This window comes from Cucumis melo, unplaced genomic scaffold (genome assembly GCF_025177605.1).
Source record: "Cucumis melo cultivar AY unplaced genomic scaffold, USDA_Cmelo_AY_1.0 utg001717l, whole genome shotgun sequence".
NCBI lineage: Eukaryota > Viridiplantae > Streptophyta > Magnoliopsida > Cucurbitales > Cucurbitaceae > Cucumis > Cucumis melo.
This window is the reverse complement of record NW_026124742.1, coordinates 10,823-18,377: the sequence shown is the minus strand read 5'-3', so window position 1 is coordinate 18,377 and position 7,555 is coordinate 10,823. Positions and strand designations below refer to the sequence as shown.

At 34.9% G+C, this 7,555-nt stretch overlaps 2 non-coding genes across 2 annotated transcripts; both read right to left on the bottom strand.

The window, feature by feature from the left end:
• Positions 1-472: 472 nt before the first annotated feature.
• Positions 473-546, bottom strand: TRNAW-CCA (transfer RNA tryptophan (anticodon CCA)). The gene has a single exon. It is a non-coding gene; the product is annotated as a tRNA-Trp (tRNA).
• Positions 547-708: 162 nt separating this feature from the next.
• Positions 709-782, bottom strand: TRNAP-UGG (transfer RNA proline (anticodon UGG)). Its single transcript has one exon. It is a non-coding gene; the product is annotated as a tRNA-Pro (tRNA).
• Between the last annotated feature and the right edge of the window lie 6,773 nt (positions 783-7,555).

Sequence of the window (7,555 nt, the reverse complement as noted above, 5' to 3'; positions counted from 1 at the left end):
CTATAACCTCAGCTCTATTTATCGGTCTGAACAAGATACGACTTATTTGATTAAAATTCATTGAATGCACAATTCAAAAAAAAGAAAGATTTCGGTGTTATTCAATATATTCTATATATTGTAGAGTTCTTTACCTTGTCAATTCAATTTCGAATTCTTGGTCATTGAGATTCATGGGCAATACCGATTAATATTTTAAGGATAGATATTACCTCTCCTTTTCCTCGTTCAACTAAATTGAAATGATTGAAGTTTTTCTATTTGGAATCGTATTAGGTCTAATTCCTATTACTTTGGCTGGATTATTTGTGACCGCATATTTACAATACAGACGGGGGGATCAGTTGGACCTTTGATTAATTAACAGTTCTTTTTTTTGATTGACCCCCTACTTGCTTTATAGGAGGTAAAATTTTGATTTCTGTTGAATTATTTCAGTATCATTTTGATTTAACAACAACAAGAATCGAATCACGCTCTATAGGATTTGAACCTACGACATCGGGTTTTGGAGACCCGCGTTCTACCGAACTGAACTAAGAGCGTTTTATTATCAAACTAAAAGCAACCCGAATATATCTTCGATACATATATTATCATAGAGAATATCATAAAATTAAATAAAAAAAGATTGATTCGATATATGTATGTTCAATTTTTATGGATCTCAATTGATTCCTCGTTACTGTTCAGAAGATAAGTAATAGGTAGGGATGACAGGATTTGAACCCGTGACATTTTGTACCCAAAACAAACGCGCTACCAAGCTGCGCTACATCCCTTTCAATTGGTCTACAGTGTTATTGTAGAGAATCCCTGTCTTGTTTTCCACATTTTTTATTTATTTCCTCCATTGGTATACACAAATTATCTTGCCATTTCTTCTTTTTTGTCTCATATCATATATAAAATATAATAAAAATAATAAAAAGACTTATATACGTATGAAATAATAAATATTAAATCCGCCGTAAAGAAAAATGAATATTTGGGGTGGGGCGGAAAGCTACATATTTTTTTTAATAAAAAAGGGAATATCTACCGAATTGAACTGTTGTACATTTCAATTTGAATTAGGAATTCCGCGGACAATACAAGCGGTTATTAACTATATATACATTTGATGGTATGTAATACCAGTATGTATTACAAATTACTATAAAGTAGGAGGGTTTTCAATGCGAGATCTAAAAACATATCTCTCCGTGGCACCGGTAGTAAGTACTATATGGTTCGGGGCTTTAGCGGGTCTATTAATCGAGATCAATCGTTTATTCCCGGATGCGTTGGTATTCCCGTTTTTTTCATTCTAGTTATTGACTTGGGAAGGGGTGAAGAAGATTAGAAAAACAATCAAATATCTTTGACTAATCCCCTTCCCCCTTCTTTTTTTTAGAGTTTTTAGACTTAGAATAAGTTAGAAAGAATCAAAATGGATTCAACCTCAGTCAAACTCGGACGCGGCGCCAGGTTCAAATTTAATTAATAAAAGAGTGAGAACGAAAATGAAAATGTGATGGCTAGGGCAACAATATCATACAAAATACTTAAATGAAAAACTGTACTGCGATTCTAAATTTAGAAATTATTGTATTACTATATTTTAATATTTGATTGTAACGAAATCTTTCATAATTTTATTTCGAGTTACCAATTTTTCTTTTTTTCTTCATTTTGGATCGGAAAATGGAAGAGTTGCGTGAATCAAAAATCCAAGGGAGGTTCATGGCCAAGGGTAAAGATGCCCGAGTAACTGTTATTTTGGAATGTACTCGTTGTGTTCGAAACGGTGTTAATAAGGAATCAATAGGGATTTCCAGATATATTACTCAAAAGAATCGACACAATACGCCTAGTCGATTGGAATTGAGAAAATTCTGTCCCCGGTGTTACAAACATACGATTCATGGGGAGATAAAGAAATAGATCGAACCGATCGGCTGTGTGTCACCCTTTTCCAATCCAAGGAAGATGAAAAATTACATATATTAGACATATTTTAGATTTAAATATAAACAAACCAAATCCTATTTCGATCGGATCTAAAATGATTTAGAATTAAGAAATAGGATTTTCGGGATAAGGAATAAAAAAACCATGGATAAATCCAAGCGACTCTTTCTTAAATCCAAACGATCTTTTCGTAGGCGTTTGCCCCCGATTCCATCGGGGGATCGAATTGATTATAGAAACATGAGTTTAATTAGTCGATTTATTAGTGAACAAGGAAAAATATTATCTAGACGGGTAAATAGATTGACCTTAAAACAGCAACGCTTAATTACTATTGCTATAAAACAAGCTCGTATTTTATCTTTGTTACCTTTTCTTAATAATGAGAAACAATTTGAAAGAAGCGAGTCGACCGCTAGAACTATTGGTCTTAGAACCAGGAATAAATAGACTTAGCTTACTCTTTAATTGAATTAAAATTCTAATCCAAACTCAACCGCAGATTGATTCTTTGTTCGAAAAATCCGAAAATCTAGATTCGATTGTCGTGTCGTAAGAAAAAGAAAGAATAGTGGAAGAAGAATAAATCGTTTTTTTTTTATTGAACATATTTGCTCATTTTGACCACTTTATCATATTTTATCATACTAATTTCTACTCTACCTTCTCGGAGTTCATTCTCCAGAGAACTCCATTTTAAGCATTCCGCTGGATTCTTTGCAATCTTCGTATTTTATGATCTCATTGGAAATCATATAAAGACAATTTCTATTTAATATCGCGATTTGGGCAAGTATTTTACGATTAAGAAGCAACTGCCTCTTGTACAGATTGTGTATGAATCTACTATAACTGTAGTCTACCTTATTAGATCGAATTACTGCATTTATTCGAGCGATCCACAACTGTCGAAAATTTCTTTTTTGCCTACCTCTATCCCGATAAGCTGAAGCCAAAGCTCTTATTTTCTGTTGAGTAATAGTTCGAGTAAGTCTTGAATGAGCCCCTCGAAAGCTTGATGCAAATAAACGAATTTTTGTTCTACGTCTCCGAGCTATATATCCTCGTTTAATTCTAGTCATTGAATAAATGAAACTTTGATGAATAACTAATGGATTTCCTTTCTTTCAGTTATTCCTTTCTCCTTTCCTAGTCTATTAATAACAAAACGTATTTTTCCAATGTATAAAATAAAAATTCCAATGGCTTTTGCTACTATAACCTTCCCGACCACTATTTCTTTTTTTGTTCTAATCACCCCAAAATACGAAATAGTATTTTTACTAGGTATAAAAAACAAAAATAGAGTAAATAAATAAAAATAGAAATGGATAAAGAAATAGTGGGTTCCTTCGTTTCTATGGTTACTTCTTAAACGGTGAGGTCCTCTCTATACACCGGAGCTCCTTCTTTTATTTCATCAATGTTATTGTTAACTTGTACAGTTCACCCTCTTTGGCTCTACCCATGAATTATCTAGTAATCGGTCTTTCACAACGAGATCTACCTATACAGTAACGGTATTTAATTATGAAGATTGGTTGGGTAGCTGACCCTCTTAGTCCGTTCTTGGAAGAATAAGGCTATAATCCTTCTGTTAAATAGGATTTCCTCTGCTTAATGGATAAGCATTTGTTACCAATGGGGAATTCTTTCTCATCTAAAATTGAAAATAGAGATGATTGGATTTGCACCAATAGAAACCATAAATTTGATACACAATAAAAGGATACGATAAATCTTTGTTTATTTATTTTCGGTAGTGAACGGATTTCTTCCATTCATTCTATCCTATTCACTGTACTTATAACTGATACGGGAAAAATTTTGTACTTTCTTTTGTCCCGGTCCATGGTCTAAACGAGTCGCACATACACCCTAGTACATGTTCCTCGACGCTGAGGGCATCCCCGAAGGGCGGGCGATTTGGTGACATTTCTGATTGGCTGTCTTGTGTTTCTAATAAGTTGTTTAATAGTTGGCATGTTGAATTGTATACATAATGAGTTGGTTTAGATCAATCCTAACCGGATGATTATGAATTACTTCTATATTCGATATTAATAATTAATATGATTAATAGTAATATATTAACCCCGGTAAAAAGAGAAAATCGAAAATTTCGGATTTTTGCGTGAAATACCTGCTATTTGTTATTCAACCGCTACAAGATCAACAATTCCATGAGCTTGGGCTTCTGTTGCTGACATAAAAACATCCCTTTCCATGTCTTCGGATATAACCCATAAGGGTTTGCCTGTTCTTTGTACATAAACCCTTGTGAGGATTTCGCGCAGCCTCAGTAGTTCTTTCGCTTCCAGGATAAATTCTACCGTTTGTGCCTCATAAAAAGAACTAGCAGGTTGATGGATCATTACCCTGATGATTTAATAAATGGTTTTCTCTATCTTACATCATTATCATGATGAGTCAAAGATAATAAAAAAAAGATAGGATTAACAACCGTACAGGCATCCTTTGTGCAGTGCATACGGCTCCACAATGGAATTCATTTTTACCTTCCAGCGAAGGAATAGAAAATATAGGATCTAGCAGACCCAGAGCAGTAAATGATCCAATAACCACCCTTCCTTTTTTTTAGTAATTTCAAAATACTATGATGGTTCCGTTGCTTTATGATTTCGTTTGTTATTCAGCAATCCCAAAGTTTCTTTTTTTTATTTTTTTTCTTAAAAATAAATATTTCGTAGTCTTTCATAACAGAAATATTGTTAAGAGTCTTCCGTCGTGAAAACAAAAAAGTTTGTGACGCTGAAAGAGGCCTCCGCGATAAATCAGCCTACAATCGGAAATGCCTTTTATCTCATACTACTCTTTCGATACATAACCTAATGGTTTAGAAAAAAAAAATTCTCATATCGAATTCAAAGTGCCATGCTATTATTACTTAATATTTTATATGGCGAAGGCATAGTTTTCTTTTTGTCTAAAAAAAACTCATTGGCGCCGAGCGTGCGGGAATGCTAGACGTTTGGTAATTTCTCCTCCGACTAGAATAAAAGATCCCATTGAAGCGGCTAATCCCATGCATATTGTCTGTACATCTGGTTGCACAAATTGCATAGTATCATAAATACCTAATCCGCTTATTACCCCTCCACCGGGAGAGTTTATAAATAAATACAGATCTTTGGTATCATCCTCCATACTGAGATATACCATAAGACTAATAAGTTGATTCGAAATATCACTATCAACCTCTTGGCCTAAAAAAAGTAATCTTTCTCGATAAAGTCGGTTGATTAGGATAAAATTGTATCCCTTAAGAACCGTACGGGCACCTTTTGATGCATACGGTTCAAAAAAAATAGCGAAAAAAGAATCAATGTTTAGATTTTAGCCTTCTTTAGAGGACTCTTTCTAACTTCTAATGAAGGGGCTTTTTCTTACCTTCCATTTTTTTTTCAAAATGGATGAGTTTTGTCCTTTGGCCCGCGGTCGTTTATCTATACTATAAATTTCAATAAATAAAAAAACAATTCATTAAATTTTCAATTTATCGAACTAACTTTTCATTGATATATTGTTTCATCGAGATTCAATTTCAATTCCGATGTCATTTTCTTGTTCCAAAATGGTCTTCTTCAATTCTTTTAGGTTTATGCTCTACTCCGAGTCAAGATCTGCCCGATTTGGATTTGCACATATAGGACAAATGCCCCAATAGCATGGCTTTTTGCTACGACTTCTTTTTTTTTTTCAATTTACTTCATATTACTCGATTGATTAAAAGTTTTCTATCAATGCTATTGATAAATCGAATATGATACAAGTAGTAGTAATCATAGAATAGATAGATTCCAAATTGAGTTTTTTCTAAGCGGAGCCTGGATACTTCATTTTATTAGTACAACCGAGAAAACCATAAATTATTCTAATTGATAATATTAATCTGGATACCCCCCAAAAAATAGATCTAATTGCACTTCACGCTCCAAATTTTTGATGATTAAATCAATCCGTCTTGGGCGAAAGAGAGGATATCTCGATCGGGGGAGAGAACGGGGAAATACCATATGACCCAATATATCTGACAAGTCGCACTATAGGTCAACCCACGATGCGTCTTCCTCTCCGGGACTTCGAAAAGGTACTTTTGGAACACCAATAGGCATTAAAGCAAAGAAAAAAGAGAATTAAGTACTATAGCTAACTTTGATGTGGAAGCGTAACAACGGGTTTATTGTCTTAATAAATAAGATGGGCCTTTATCAGATTTTATCTTTTAGCATATTTTATACATAGATTTAATAAGTTCATAAAAAAGGAAAACAGAATTAATAAGGGAAACTTCTTCCCGAATAGGTTTTTGAATGATGAACAAGTATGTATACATTCACTCCTATAAAATAGGATCAATTCCCATCTACCATTGCGTATTGGTACTTATCGAGTATAGAATAGATCTGCTTCTTTTTGTTCCTACGAATAGAATCGAATTGTTCCATTATTACTAAAAGAATAGACTAAATATTAATCCTTTCGCCAAGATAATCCCCTCAAAAGGGGAGGTCCGTAGCATAGTTTTTTTTTTCAGTGCAATAAAGTTACATAGTGTCTATTTTTCCTTGATAAAGGGGTATTTCCATGGGTTTGCCTTGGTATCGTGTTCATACCGTTGTATTGAATGATCCCGGTCGTTTGCTTTCTGTTCATATAATGCATACAGCTCTAGTTGCTGGTTGGGCCGGTTCAATGGCCCTATACGAATTAGCAGTTTTTGATCCCTCTGATCCTGTTCTTGATCCAATGTGGAGACAGGGTATGTTCGTTATACCCTTCATGACTCGTTTAGGAATAACCAATTCATGGGGGGGTTGGAGTATCACAGGAGGGACTATAACGAATCCGGGTATTTGGAGTTACGAAGGTGTGGCCGGAGCACATATTGTGTTTTCTGGATTGTGCTTCTTAGCAGCTATCTGGCATTGGGTGTATTGGGATCTAGAAATATTTTGTGATGAACGTACAGGAAAACCTTCTTTGGATTTGCCGAAGATTTTTGGAATTCATTTATTTCTCTCAGGGTTGGGTTGCTTTGGTTTTGGTGCATTTCATGTAACCGGATTGTATGGTCCGGGAATATGGGTATCCGATCCTTATGGATTAACCGGAAGGGTACAAGCCGTAAATCCTGCGTGGGGTGTCGAAGGGTTTGATCCTTTTGTTCCGGGCGGAATAGCCTCGCATCATATTGCAGCAGGTACATTGGGCATATTAGCGGGCCTATTCCATCTTAGTGTTCGTCCGCCCCAACGTCTATACAAAGGATTACGTATGGGAAATATTGAAACCGTCCTTTCCAGTAGTATCGCTGCTGTATTTTTTGCAGCTTTTGTTGTTGCTGGAACTATGTGGTATGGTTCAGCAACTACCCCGATTGAATTATTTGGGCCCACTCGTTATCAATGGGATCAGGGATACTTCCAGCAAGAAATATATCGAAGAGTTAGTACCGGGTTAGCCGAAAATCAAAGTTTATCAGAAGCTTGGTCTAAAATTCCTGAAAAATTAGCTTTTTATGATTATATCGGGAATAATCCCGCAAAAGGTGGATTATTCAGAGCGGGTTCCATGGACA